Here is a 15905-nt window from a genome sequence, read left to right as displayed (position 1 = left end):
TAATTTGTGCAAGTCTGCAAAAGTCCTATTAAAACCGAATGAGCGGGATTATATCTAGTAATCTAGTTACCTATATTTTAAATTTGGAATGTGGAATGTGTATTCTATGAGGAGAGATTAAATACAATCAGCCTAAACCCAATGATGTTTGTAAGAATAAGAGGTGATCTCACTGAAATGTATAAAATGCATAGTACGGTTTGACAGGGTAGATGCTGAGAAGCTGTTCCCTCTGGCTGGACAGTTGAAAACCAATTTGTCACAACCTCAGGACCATGGCCCAGTCAGTTAGAAAAGAAAATCTTCAGAATCTTCTGCCCATGAGACATATGGATGCTTAGCTTTTAAGTATATTTGAGATGGAGATTGATAGACATTTGGGTGCAAAACAAATCAAAAGGAATAGGGATGGTGCGAGAAAGTAGTGCAAATGCAGAATATCAGTCAAGGCTTTATTTAAAGACAGAGCAGACTTGATAGGTCATGTGACCTACTGCTGTTCCTAGTTATCATCTTTTTAAGGAAATCTGCTCATAAAGTGTTCACATTTTTCTACTCCTGGCCTTGAAACTAGGGCTTAAATGCTTGACAGAACCTCCAATTATTCATGGACTAAATGGTCACTTAAGTTTCCAATATGACAAAAGGAAGCACGCGTTCATTGCACATGCTTAGGAATGCATTTTCTGCCATATTGGTGCAGGTTTCAAGAAGTCATTGCATGCCCTGTACAGTCAAATAAAGGTTCTCGCGTCAGTTTGAAGTCCCATCTGCAACGATGGGTTCTCTGTCCAAATCCACATTCAAACCATGAGGTTAATCGCTCCTCCTAGCAATGTCCTCTCTCCAATCAAGGCCTCTGCTTCAAATGAATTTCCAGCCTCCATTGTGCTGTTTGTCCTCGTTGCCTTCCCTTCAGGCCCAAGGAGTTAGCCAATGGCTTTCCAATTGTCTCCCTTTCCATTGGCGACTTTATCTTGGAACTGCTGTTGGAGCCCTTTCATTCCTTTTCTTATATTACGGCTATACTCCTCCCTCATCAGCTGGAAAGTGTGCAGTGACACCCTGAGAGTGTGAAAAGTATTATATAAATACAAGTGTCTCATTCCTCATCAGTGAACTAGCATTAGCTTTGTGTAGCTGCACAGGTTAGGTGATAATTGAGGCCTGGGGATTAAAATCACTTGCACTTTGGGCCTTTCCTTCCAGGCGTGGATACTCTGAGGTGCATTTCAATTTGTTGACTCAACATTTTATGGAGCAGAAGTGTTATACCTTGCCTTCCCTGTGCTGAGAGAGGAGAGGAGAGGAGGAGAGAGACAGAATCCTGCAGGTTATTCCTATATATGTAAATACTGGATGGTGTTGAGAAATAAATGTCTTGCCTTATTTTATGAGATTTTTAAAATACTTTTATTTTAAAAAATTTTCTTTGCATAATTGGAAAGTTACAAAAACATGAAAATATAGCATCATAACATCAAAAAACACAATACCTCTTCCCACCCTACCTCTTGCAAAAATGCCATCCTGTATTCCCAATTCCTCCGTCTCTGCCGGATCTGCTCCCAGGAGGACCAGTTCCACCACACAACACACCAGATGGCCTCCTTCTTTAGAGACCGCAATTTCCCTTCCCATGTGGTTAAAGATGCCCTCCAACGCATCTTGTCTACATCCCGCACCTCCGCCCTCAGACCCCACCCTTCCAACCGTAACAAGGACAGAACGTCCCTGGTGCTCACCTTCCACCCTACCAACCTTCGCATAAACCAAATCATCCGCCAACATTTCCGCCACCTCCAAACAGACCCCACCACCAGGGATATATTTCCCTCCCCACCCCTTTCCGCCTTCCGCAAAGACCATTCCCTCCATGACTACCTGGTCAGGTCCACGCCCCCCTACAACCCACCCTCCCATCCTGGTACTTTCCCCTGCCACCGCAGGAACTGCAAAACCTGTGCCCACACCTCCTCCCTCACCTCTATCCAAGGCCCTAAAGGAGCCTTCCACATCCATCAAAGTTTTACTTGCACATCCACTAATATCATCTATTGTATCCGTTGCTCCCGATGCGGTCTCCTCTACATTGTGGAGACTGGGCGCCTCCTAGCAGAGCACTTTAGGGAACATCTCCGGGACACCCGCACCAATCAACCACACCGCCCCGTGGCCCAACATTTCAACTCCCCCTCCCACTCTGCCGAGGACATGGAGGTCCTGGGCCTCCTTCACCGCCGCTCCCTCACCACCAGACGCCTGGAGGAAGAACGCTTCATCTTCCGCCTCGGAACACTTCATCCCCAGGGCATCAATGTGGACTTCAACAGTTTCCTCATTTCCCCTACCCCCACCTCACCCTAGTTCTAAACTTCCAGCTCAGCACTGTCCCCATGACTTGTCCGGACTTGTCCTACCTGCCTATCTCCTTTTCCACCTATCCACTCCACCCTCTCCTCCCTGACCTATCACCTTCATCCCCTTCCCCACTCACCCATTGTACTCTATGCTACTTTCTCCCCACCCCCACCCTCCTCGAGCTTATCTCTCCACGCTTCAGGCTCACTGCCTTTATTCCCGATGAAGGGCTTTGTCCGAAACGTCGATTTCGAAGCTCCTTGGATGCTGCCTGAACTGCTGTGCTCTTCCAGCACCACTAATCCACAATAAACAATAAACCAACTACTATATTACTCTATAAAAGAAATCAAAACTATACTTATTACAAATCAATAAATACACTGCTCGGCGCAACAAGACCAGAGCTCTCAACCTTCGAGAGCATCAATTATTAAACCAACATTTGTTCGAAATTCTTTCCCTCATGGCTAGACAAAAGCCCTAATCAAAATGGCAGACAGATCTGCTTCCAAATAACTCAAAAAGGGCTGCCACATCTTGTAAAAGTTGTCCGTTTTTCTGGTGCACCATATTTGTATCAGAGTCTAAAGGAATGTGTTCCACAATTAACTTACGCCACCCCGACAGACCCAAAGGGGGCTATCAGACACACAACACATCAGAATGTACTTCCTCACACAAAAAGTGTGAATGTTAAAAAGCTTTTTCCCATGTACCCCTAAGGGAGGCAAATTCGGCAGAGCCAGGAACAAAGAGACCAGGTCCACCTTGACTTTGGCCCCCAAGACTCTCTCTATTACTCCTACCGTAGCTCTCCAATACAGACAGAGCTTGTGGCAGGACCACAGACAATGAGTAAGGGAATCTGAGTTTATTTTATATTTGGGCACATTGAAGACACACCCTGCTTAAATTTCACAAGATGATCTGGGGCCAGATAAGCCCTATGAAGAACCTTTACCTGCATAGCCTGGGTCCTATTACATATCGGAACCCTCGCATTCTCACAAATGTCCTTCTATGTTTCTGAAGCGATCTCAACTCCTAACTCTGTCTCCAAGACTTCACGTAGGCACTCAGTGTTACCCGAGAAACCCCCCCACAAACAAATGATAGAGAGTATTCACCGGAAGAGTGCTCTTTGCCTGAAGCACCCTCTTTTCTGTATCAGATCTATCACACTCAGTCAAGAGCGTGGTCTCCTTTCGGATAAAATTTCTAATCTGAAAGAAACGGAAGAGGTCCCTACTCAACAATCCATACTTCCGAGTTATTTGATCAAATGTCATCAATGTTTCCCTCTCAAACAGATCACCCAAACAAGAGACTCCTCCATCCGCCCAAAGTTTAAACGTGGGATCCATTGTCCCTGGCCGGAAACCCTACCAACTAAGAGAGTAGGAAAAGATGTTTTAGACATCTTACTCTCCGTCTGTCTCATTGCCCTCCATGCTTTGACCATGTTAGTAACTATTAGATTATAGTCATGTTGCACAACTATCCTTGATTTGTCTAAAAACAAGAGGTTGATAAGAGGACACTTCGTCTGGGAGGCCTCAATGTCCAACCATGTCGATGCCAAGTTCCCACAGGCCCAGTCACTTACAAAAGATATGAAGGAGCTCAGTTGATGTCTTCTAATGTCCAGGAGGTCCACTTCCCCCAATCCCTGGGGCAATTGCAGTTTCACAAACTCTATGAGGGGCCACTTATAGCGTCATTCAATTTCCAAAATGTTTGCATAGGAAAGAGCAAAGGGAGCATCCGCAAAAAGTACAATAAGAGAGGAAGAACATTCACTTTGATAAGAGCGACTTGACTCAACCATGATATTGGAAGGCCCTCCATCTTTGAAGGTCTTGTCAAACAAGTGAACAAAATTAGCCTTGAATAACTGATCAAAGCTAGGGGTAACAGAGGGGCCCAAGAAAAGAAAATCTCCTTGTGCCCACTTAACGGGAACCCACGTTCCACATCAGGTATTCCCCTAAGCCCCCCCCCCCCCCCAATAGGCATAGCCTCCGACTTTGAAAAATTGATCATGTAACCTGAGAAAGAACCAAATGAATTAATACACCATATCAAACAGGGGACCAAGACTACGAGAAAGTGAGGACTGCAGATACTGGAGATCAGAGTCGAGAGTGTAGTGCTCGAAAAGCACAGCAGGTCAGGCAGCATCCGAGGAGCAGGAGAATCAACGTTTCGGGCATAAGCCCTTCATCAGGAATGGGCCTATGCCCGAAACGTCGGTTCTCTTGCTCTTCGGGCACCAAGACTGACAGGTTCGAAAGAAAAATAAGAACACCATCCACATATAATGTAATCTTATGCACCTTGGACCCCACCTTTGGGGCAGCTATATTAGGGTCCCCATGAATGGCCTCTGCCAATGGTTCAATCACCAATGTGAAAAGCAAAGGTGAAAGGGACAGCCTTGCCGACTGCCTCTACCAATGTTAAAATCGTCAAACCTTACACCATTGGTGAGAACCACCACCAGAGGTTCACTGTAAAGGCCCTTTACCCATCTAATAAACACTGCACCCAGACCAAACTGCTTCAGGATATTAAAAATACAGCTATTCAACCCGATCAAATGCCTTCTCCACATCCAACGAGACCACTAACCCTTGAACCAATCGCTGCTGGCACACTTGAATCATATTAAGCAACCTCCTAACATTATTAGAGGATCTGCGACCCTTTATAAAGCCTGTCTGATCTTCCTTAACAATAAAAGGCAACATTTCTTTCAACCTCAATGTCAAAGTCTTAGACAAAATTATATAATCAGAATTTAAGAGTGAGATAGGTCTATAATAAGCACAGTCCTCCCAGGGCTTTCCCTTTCTTGAGGTTAAGAGAAATATTAGCCTCAAGGATGGCAGGAGGCGATCACGTCTGTATGAATAGTTATAAATGTCCAGCATTGGTCCTGACAAGATGATTACAAATTGTTGATAAAACTCACTGGGAAGACCATTGGGACCAGGCGCCTTTCTACTTTGAAGTTGCCTCACCGCCTCCTGTATCTCTTGTGCTGTTAATGGAGCTCTAAGGAGCGACGCCTGCTCAGCAGACACCTCCGGAAGATTCAAGGTCCTAAAAAAAGATTCCATTATATCCCACCTATCCTCACAACATTCAGATTGATACAGTTCAGAATAGAACCTCCAAAACACTGCTTTGATCTTTTTTAGCATTACTGGTAAGTGTCCCATTCCCTCCCCTAATACAAACAATAGACTGGGAGACCTTCTTCTTCCTAACCAGATATGCCAAGTATTTACCCAGCCTATCACTGTACTCAAACATTCTTTGTTTCACAAAGTAAACTTCCTTCCTGGCTGTATGCGTAAGCATGGTGTTTAAGGTGGATCGAAGGGTTGTGATCAGCTGCAGCTTAGCCACTGACGGTCTTCTGTAATATGCCATCTCAGCTGCCTTCAACTGTGCCTTGAGCAGGCACTGCTGCTCTCCATTCCGTTCCTTCTGACTGGCTGACTATGAGATAATTATCCCTCTAGCATAGGCCTTAGCAGTCTCCCAAAGAATGGATGGATTACTAGCTGTACCCAAGTTGGTGGCCAGATATGCTTCAAATTCCCTGGAAAAGTACCCACTGAGTTTGCTGTCCTTGAGGATGAAGGGATCCACTCGCCAGTACCGAGAGCTCATTGCATTACCCTTAATCTCGACCACTAAATATACTGCTGCATGATCAGAGATGGCAATATTCCCAGCTGAACAAAAGACCATCAGATCTAGAAGAGCTGCGGGAGTTAGGAAAAAAATCAATCCTTGTATGGCCCTTATGAGGATTGGAAAAGAATGTGAAGTCCCTGCCCATAGGGTGGAGACGTCTCCAAACATCTACCTACCCCAGTTCCACACACAGATCACCCAACTGTTTAGATTGTGAAGAAAGCTTTGGGCGGCCTTTGGGCATTTTATCAGCACAGGATCCATAAGGCAATTGAAGTACCCCCGCTATAATAATATGCCACGATGCAAAGGCCATCAGCTTAGATAGTGCATCTGTCAGAAATTTATGGGCTAGAGGACAATAGACATTCAAAATACCATATTCCTCGCTATGTATTAGGGCTTTAAGAATAACAAACCGACCATATTCATCTTTAACACAATCTGTTAAATTAAATGGAAGATTCTTCCGGACGAATGTGGCCAAGCCCTGCTCTTAATGTCAAAGGATGAGAAAAACATCCAATCAAACCCAACCTTAACTTGTCATTAAAGTGAGTCTCTTGCAAAAGGGCAACATCCATCCTCTCCTATTTGAGGCTCAACAACACCTTTTCCCTTTTATCTGGCAAGTGGATCCCTCTAATATTCCAGGTGCACCATGTACGAACATTGCTCGGCCATGATCCTTTACAAACACCTTAGACCTGCCAAGAGGAAGAATTCAACTAACAGCACGCTGAGCATATACAAAAGGAGACTTGTGGAGTCTATTTATGAAAAACCAAAAAACTAAACTAACTACAAAACATAAAAGGCACTTAATGGGGTCTCTACCCCCTGCCCATAGATGGCACTTACACCTCCCACACACATCTCCATTCCCCTGTCCAGCTCGAGCCGCACCCCAGGCCCAAGCAATAGAAGGAAACAGACAAAATAGTGAGCACTCTGCCCACCCCCAACTATATACCAACACCAATCCTAATCGGAGAAAAAAAACACACCAACAGCAGCTTCTTTAAGAAAAGGTTAACAATACAAGAAACAAAGCAAGAGAAAAAAACCCAAACATTATTGTCCATGCTATATATCCATCCGAATTATTTTGAAGTGGCTAAGAAATTTTTCACTTGTTCCAAGGAGTCAAATGACAGCACTGTCTCCTCAGGAGTAATATGAGGCACCGCTGGGTATCTCATGGAATATTGAATACCAAGGTCCCTTAATTTTCTCTTGATCTCATCAAACGGTTTCCTTTTATGGATCTACCACTGCAGAAAAGTCATGGAAAAACATTGTCTTAGTTCCCTGATAAGTCAGAACCTGTGGATCTTTCTCCATCCTCCTAGAAGATTCCAGGACTCTCTGCTTGTCCCTGTAGCTTTGAAATCTTACCAGGACCAGGCGGGGCCGCGATCTGTGCACCACAACCTGGTGAACTCTGTCAACCTTCACCCGGTCTGCCTTGGCATCCCAGCCAAGAGACAGTGGCAGCCGGCCTTCAAGAAAGCTTGCTAGCTGCCCACTGTCCACTCCCTCCGGCAGCCCAATGACCCAGATATTTTTCCTCTGACCTCAATTTTCCAGATCTCGATTTGTTCAGTCAAGGTCCAGACCTGTTTTTCGAGGGCGTGGATCCGCCCGCCAAGGACTCGACCTCTGTCTCCGACCCCACAGTCCGCTGCTCCAACTCTTCAACTCTCTTCCCGAGCCCTTCCGACTCCTTCTTGTGCTTTTGCAGCATGGCCGAGATCGGCTCCAGCTGAGTATGATTGACTTCCATCAACTCCTTGATCGTCCCTCGGATCTCCACAAGTTCTTCAGTGACATTCTGCTGCGCAGATATCTCTTTCACAGCTGCTGAGGGAGTTGCAGCTGCAGCCACATCCACAGTCGCAGTCATGGGCACACTCAATGCCTTTGGTGAATGTCCCATGTGTTGGGGCTTGGCCTAACTTTTGTCGTCATCGCTCACTCAAAAAGGTTTACAGTAGAACCTCGACTATCTGAACATCAACAATCCAAATCCTGGACCATCGAACAAGATCTGCAAAAAGGTCACTAGGCAACCCAGCATTCGGTTATCAGTTAAATGGCATTATGGGGTGCATTGCCGGATAATTGAGAAACACTCGGACAACCGACACTCATAGATTACCACTTATTTCCAGCCGCCCAATCATCCAAACAAAATACTCCTGCCCATCTCATTTGGACACTCGAGGCTCCATTGCGAATGGATTCAAATGGTTTCACAATCGTTTAAAATCAATTTTCTCCAAAAAAAAGGTAAGGTGGGGGTGTAAAAATATCACCACTGCAGGGCTTTGGTGCAGAGCTCAGCAAGGCAGATCTGCTCAGATCGCCGCCATCTTGGATCCCCTTGATGAGTATTTTCACAGTGATGTTTCTCCTCAGTTGAAATGTTTTATTTTAATTATAAATTTTAGGCTTTATCACGTGTTTCTTTCTCCGGCTCCTTTGTTTTGTATTTCTCTCTGGATTATCCTGTGACTGTGCTGTTTCCCCCATTGTCTTTTATATGAGTATTGCAAAGTTTTCTCACTGTCTCTTCCAGGTGTCTTCTTCACTACCTTTGCTGATGTGCATTATTTCCATTTGTTGCACCCACACCCCCTGCTCTTTAATTTTGCTGCTCTTGTTCCCTCTGTCCAAGGCGCACCCTAGGACCATGCTGTTCCCTGCCCAGCAGAGAAATAAAACACCTTTCCTTGGTCTGTTTCTACTTGCCTTTGTTCCTTATTATTGTAAACCTCCTGGTTCCCTGATCTGTATCCCATTCTTCCTGCCACAGCTCCTTCCCTTGGCTGGTCTGAAGTGTAGTCTCTGGCCCATGTGCTGTATTGGTTTAATTTCCCATGGCCTCCAACTTTCTTCTGGTCTGTTACGTGTCTTTGCCATCCCTTCTCCTTCAATGCAGCCTTCTCGTCTTCTTGCTTCATCTCCTGAGCTCTTGTCCAACTCTTCTTTCACCTGGCCTCTAGCCTTGTGCTACTTGTCACCATCATTGGGATTTTACCTGTAGTGGTGGACGAGGTCCACTCGTCATGGCCAGATTTTGTTTTGCTGGGAGCTGTGGGATTCTCTCCTGTTTGTCACCCTTGAGACGCAGCAGTGCCTCCCCCCCCCCACCCCCAAACAAATGACTGTAACCCTTGTGTGTCCAACTCCATACCCTTCATGGTTCTGTGCCCTTACACCCACCTCACCAGGGTCAGACAGCCTGGGCCCCGGCGCAGTATTCCATTCACCCTCTCATTCTGCTCCAGCATTGATTGTCATTGGGGTCTGTCCGCCTGTCCAGGAGTTGCAGCTCTTTCATTGATGGCAGCTCGTTGAGGCAAGACTTACTCCCAAAGGGTGGTGGAAATCTTGCCTTGAACCAGTTAACAGCCATTAAAACAAAATAGGCAAACGGAGTTCTGCTTGCCATCTCTTTATAAAATTCCATCCACTGATATGTGGACATTTTCTATGTTCAGAGTAAACACCTCCTATGTTGTTTACAGGAGGCAGAAAAGCAGAGATTTCAGTTTGTGGGAGACTTCGTATGCTTAAGGTAAGTGTTTTCTTCACTGTGAATTCAAGATCTGTAATGGGCAGAGGCCCAGACACTGAAAAGCCAGATGGCGCTTGCTACTATGAAAAATGGCACAATCTGAGAAACTTTACACAACTCTTCTGTCTCCAGCGTGTTAAATATTTACAACACTCATGGGGTTGCTTTGGACGATGAAGGTGTGCCAGCCTACTGGGTTTCATCGTTCTACAAACCAGTCCTGCCAACTTCCCAAGGGAACAGCTGACTGTTTTGTAAATCAGTGTAGTACCCGGCCTCACCCATGTTTCCTAGCAACTATTCCAGCTGTTGTTCACTCTGTAAAGAATTACCAACATCTGTCTTAAATTTGCCTTCCAGAACTCTGAATTTGTGTCCCATTGTCATACTGCTCTATTCTGTCTGAAAGTGGTATTATGAATGTACTGTTAACTATCCAACAAAACAGGTGATAATGTTGCAGGGGAACTGTCACTGGACTAGCGACCTCTAATGCTCTGGAGGGGGAGGGTTCAAATCTCAGAAAACCTGCTGATAGAATTTTAGTCAATTAATAAGATCTGGAATTCAGACTCAATGTCAGCAATGGTGACCCTGAAACTACCATTGAATGTTGTAAAATATTATTGGTGCTGAGTAAGCAAATGCAAGTAAATGTGGGTTTTAAAAAATAGTTCTATATTTGTTCAAGATTTTAATCCAAACATTGCTTGCACAGAAAATTAGAATATTAATGGATTATGGAGAACACCAACTTTACAGTCAGTTGACCTCTTTGTTTACTGCGTGTCAGTGGGGCTTACTTGGTAGGACCTTATATCAAGTCTGACATTCCAGTGTGCCACTGAAGGAGTGCTGCACTGTCAGACACATTGCCTTTTAGGTAAGGTTCCCTCTCAGGTCGACACAAATCACAGTTGCAAAGAAGAACGGGAGAATTATCCCTGGTGTCTTGCCAATAGGTAGGCCTTAGTCACCAGCACAAAATAAATAACATATTGTTTAGTCCATAAGATGTAGGTGTAGATGTGAGTCATTCAGCCCATGCTCTGCCTTTCAATTAGATCATGGCTGATCTGATAATCATCAACTCCACTTATTTGCCTTATTCCCACATTGCTTGATTAAAAATCTGTCTATTTCAGCTTGTGTGTGTTTATAAGGCTGCCTCTCATTCTTCTGAACACCAATGAGTATAAACCCAATCTTCTCAACCTCTTCTCATAAGAAAATTCCTCCATATCTGGGATCAACCTAGTGAACCTTCTCTGGACTGCATCCAATGCCAGCAGATCTTTCCTTAGAGAGGGGGAATAACATTTTTTACAGTATTCTGGTTCAACTAGAGACTTGTATGGATTTAACAGGACTTCCCTATATTCATAGGTAAAAACAATGGCTGCAGATGCTGGAACCAGATTCTGGATCAGTGGTGCTGGAAGAGCACAGCAGTTCAGGCAGCATCCGAGGAGCAGTAAAATCGACGTTTCGGGCAAAAGCCCTTCATCAGGAATACAGGCAGAGTGCCCGCAGGGTGGAGAGATAAATGAGAAGAGGGTGGGGGTGGGGAGAAAGTAGCATAGAGTACAATAGGTGAGTGGGGGAGGGGATGAAGGTGATAGGTCAGGGAGGAGGGTGGAGTGGATAGGTGGAAAAGAAGATAGGCAGGTAGGACAGGCCATGGGGACAGTGCTGAGCTGGAAGTTTGGAACTGGGGTGAGGTGGGGGAAGGGGAAATCAGGAAACTGTTGAAGCTCTGTTCTCTTTGCAATGAAGACCAACATTTGATTTGCCTTCCCTATTACCTGCTGAACTTGATTAGGAGATAAACTAACTATGGTGAACCAATGAAGTTAAGAATAGTATTAAATCAAAAGGGAAAAAAACATGGAATATAGCAAAGGTAAGCCAGAAGATTGGGAACACGTTAATTTAACAAAACATGACTGAAAAGGGAGAAATTAAACTTTGAAGATAAATTTGCAAGTAATATTAAAATGGACAGTAAGATCTTCTTTAAATTTGTAAAAAGAAAGATACACCCCAAAGGGAATGCAGAGAATGAAGCTACGGAAATAATAAGGAGAACCAAGAAAAGGCAGAAGAGTTGAATGAAGATTTTAGATCTGTCTTCACAGTAGAAGACACAAATAGCATTCCAAAACATAGTAAATAATCAAAGGGCAAAAGTTGGAAAGGAATATATACAATAATTATCACTAGAGAAAAAATACTTGGGAAACTAATGGGGCTAAAGGTCGATAGATTCCCTGGACATGATGGATTGCATCCTAGTTGTTGTGGTTCTGCTCGCCGAGCTGGGAATTTGTGTTGCAGACGTTTCGTCCCCTGTCTATGTGACATCCTCAGAGCTTGGGAGCCTCCTGTGAAGCGCTTCTGTGATGTTTCCTCCGGCATTTATAGTGATTTGTATCTGCCGTTTCCGGTTGTCAGTTCCAGCTGTCCGCTGCGGTGGCCGATATATTGGGTCCAGGTCGATGTGCTTATTGATTGAATCTGTGGATGAATGCCATGCCTCTAGGAATTCCCTGCATCCTAGGATATTAACGTAAGTAACTACATTTGATTTTCACAATCTATATAAAGTTTAAAGTTATCCATAATTAATATACTGCTTTTTTAAAAACACCCCCATTATCACTTGATTTATTCTCTGTTATCAGTATAGCTGCTGTTAGAGAATCTGTAGTCTGTTCCATCAGAATAAGCTTCTCTATGTTATTTTTATAAAACACATATGTATGTTATATCTTTCAACCCAGGTTCATTCCTTGCTGTTGTACTTATTTTATTTTTTACTAACAAAGCTACCGCACCACCCTTGCCTTCCTGTCTGTCCTGTCCAACAATCACTACTGCTGAATACTTATTGATCTCCTTGTAACTGTGTCTCTGTAATAGTTATAATATCATATCCATTGACCTCTATTTGTGTCATTATATCATTTATTTTGTTCTGAATATTACATGCATTTAAATATAGTGCTATTAATTTTGTCTTTTAATCATTTACCCCCTTTGATGCTATTTGATTTGTTTTAATGTTTGTACACTCTGTCCCTTCCTGCCCTGCAGTGCTGCCACATCTTATTGATTTGTAAGCTGAAATCTCCCTTTTCCAGACCCCTCCCCTCCTATTCAGTTTAAACCCCTCTCTACAGCTCCAGAGGATCAGTTACGCTCATATTGAATGGCAGAGCAGTCTTAAAGGGCTGAACGGCCTACTCCAGCTCTGAGATTCATAGATCTGTACAAATCTACAGCACACAAAAAGGCCCTTCAGCCCATTGTGCCTATACTGGTGAAAATAACCATCTAACTATTCTAATCCCGATTTCCAGCACTTAGCCCACACCCTTATATATCTTGGCATCACAGATGTACATCTAAATACTCGCACATTTCTATGCTGGGTTTAAAAGGCTTCCCAATCCTCTGACTTCCCACTAATCTTCATCACATTGTACACTTTCTCTTTTGCTTTTGTGCTGTCTTTGATTTCTCTTGTCAGCCATGGTTGCCCCATCTTCCCCTTAGGTATATTTCTTCTTCTTTGTGGTGAATTTCTGCTGTGCCCTCTCAAAATACCTTCAGAAGATCTTGCCATTGCTGCTCCGCAATATTCCCTTCTAATTAGCTCTGGCCAGCTCCTCCTCCATGTCTTTGTAGTGACCTTTACTCAATTGTAATACCATTACGTCTGATTCCAGCTTCTCCCTCTCAGACTGCAGGGCAAATTCTATCATTTTTAGGTCATTGCCCCCTGAGGGGTTCCTTCATCTGAAGCACCCCAATCAATCTTGCCTCATTTCACATCACCAAATCCAGAATTGCCTGTTCCTTATTGGGGTAAAAACAATGACTGCAGATACCACAGCTGCTCCAAAAACCATCTTGTAGACATTCCATGAATTCCTTTTCTTGAGGTGTCTGAGCAGGCATTTTTAACCATGGAATTGGGCAGGCAACATAGCCTTCAGGATTCATGCCCATAGCTGTAGAGAACACTATCTATCCTCCTAACTATACACTACTGCCTTCCTATATCTTCCCCCTGAGTTCCCTGTACCATGGTCATCTTCCCTGCAGTGCTCTTGTCCACATAATTTGCAAGAGCTCAGCAACTATTGGACAGTCATAGGAATCAGTGCTCTTCAAACACTACCCTCAGGTCTCAGACTAGCTTCACTTGCAGTGACACCTTCCTGTCCCTGTTCACTGGCCAAATTAGAATGACCTAATCTGAGGGGTGTGACTGCCTCATGGAACAAAGTGACCAGGTAACTTGCTACTTCCCCGATATGACACATGGCCTGCTGCTCACATTCCTGATTCTCCACTAATTCTAATTTTCCCTTATTGGATCCTAATTTTCTTGAGGTGCAAACAATTACTGAAGATGTGTTTGCTCTTGATCAGTTTGGTGACCAGCAGCTTCCACATACTATGGCAGCGACACATAACCAGTCCTGCCACCACTAATTTATCTTATTTAATTTTATGAATGAATTTCTCTTATATTCCTGCATTTTGCTCTTGAAGAATCCCCTTTGTTTATGTGTTACTGTAATTTTTTATACCAATATTAATCATAATTTTAATTGAATACTTTAAAGGTATTTAAAAATCTATAGACCTAAATACAAACTAAAAAATTTACTTTTTCTACATTGGCTCTGTAAGCTTGCTGTGTACATATTGGCCTCTGCAGTTCCTATGTTGCAAAGGGATTCATTGGCTGTAGTATATTTCATGACAACTGATGACTGTGAAAGTTGCTATATAAATGTAAGATTGCTTTACAACAACACCCAACTGATCTTCAAAGGATTATACTAAAGAGATAACCAAGGCTAGAGAACTGGCTATAATGCAACACTGTAATGTGGAATGCAAAAGAAAAATGAGTGATTGAAATTCTAAAATAGCTCTCCTTTCCACCAATATTAAAATTATATATTGTTACAATCTGGTTAAGGACCATTAACATTTGAAAAAAAATCCAAATACTTTGTTTGCCCCATTAAAATGATGCCACAAGATAGTGTATTTCTTTTAAACAAAAACTTGTATTACGTATAAAATAATTTAATAAATCCAGCAATATTAATTTGATACTATGGCTTTTAGCTGTAGATGTTAAGTACACAGGTCAATTACATTCCCAAGAATTTTCCTATAAGACACATAATTCTGAAGTTTATAAACTTCTGTAGGAACCAGCCATAAGTAATTTCATTTACAGTCTCTTGGCAATGGAGGCCTCAAGTCCCTTGTTCTCGTTACTCTTCAATACTTCCAAGCTAACCTGCTGGCTACTTTCTTTTGCATGAGGTCTACTGTGGATTCTCTCACTAGCTTCAAACCAGACAATTCTCCAGCTTTTCTTTCTAAAGGATTCAAACTGAGATTAAACCTCACCCATCTTCCACACGGTTAATGATGAAGTTAGGATTTTACTCTATTTACCGTGCAGGTCTGTCTCACATTCATTTGGCTGAATTCTCTGAGTGAGGTGCAAATAACATGAACACCAAAAAGGAACCACAAACCTCTTCCAGCCGATAAATTGAAACCAGAGAGCATTGTGACCTTCTCTGGGCTGTCTTCAAACTGACTGGTAGATTCATTATCCTTAATGGCCATTAGCACCTCTCAAGAAATGGAGATGCCCATGTTGGACTGGGATGAACAAAGTCAGAAGTCATATGACATCAGGTTATAATCCGACAGGTTTATTTAAAGTCACAAGCCTTGGTCAGGTGAAGTCTCGGGATTTGTCTCTCAGGGTTTATTGTTTGTCTTCAACTTAATTTATGTTTACTTCCTAAAATAATTCACAGCCAAAAGTTAAACTTGAAAACATGAGTCATGAGCTATATACTTGCAACAACATTTATATTTAATGAAAATCCCACACTGAGCACAAAGATCTTCGTTTTATTTAGGACCCGATTCATATAGAGATCAGTGATTCTCGAGCAGGGGCTCACAGTGTCTTTCTAGCGTTCTGAGTAATAATGTAGATGTGTGGACTGGCTGGTCTTGGGGGTGGGCAATGCAGTTTAGGTAGAAGGAAGATGCAAGCAAAGAGGACAGTCTGTCTCACCTATGATTCATGAAAGTTGCTATATATGCAAGTAACCTCTAAATTAATGGTTTCCAACCTTTATTGATAAAAATCTTGAAAATATAGTGTGAATTTCTATACAATTCCAACCCTCTCTTC

The sequence above is a fragment of the Chiloscyllium plagiosum genome, unplaced genomic scaffold (genome assembly GCF_037043375.1).
Source record: "Chiloscyllium plagiosum isolate Xiang-an unplaced genomic scaffold, Cpla_swu_hap1 HiC_scaffold_7, whole genome shotgun sequence".
Taxonomy (NCBI): domain Eukaryota; kingdom Metazoa; phylum Chordata; class Chondrichthyes; order Orectolobiformes; family Hemiscylliidae; genus Chiloscyllium; species Chiloscyllium plagiosum.
This window is presented reverse-complemented; position numbering follows the sequence as displayed.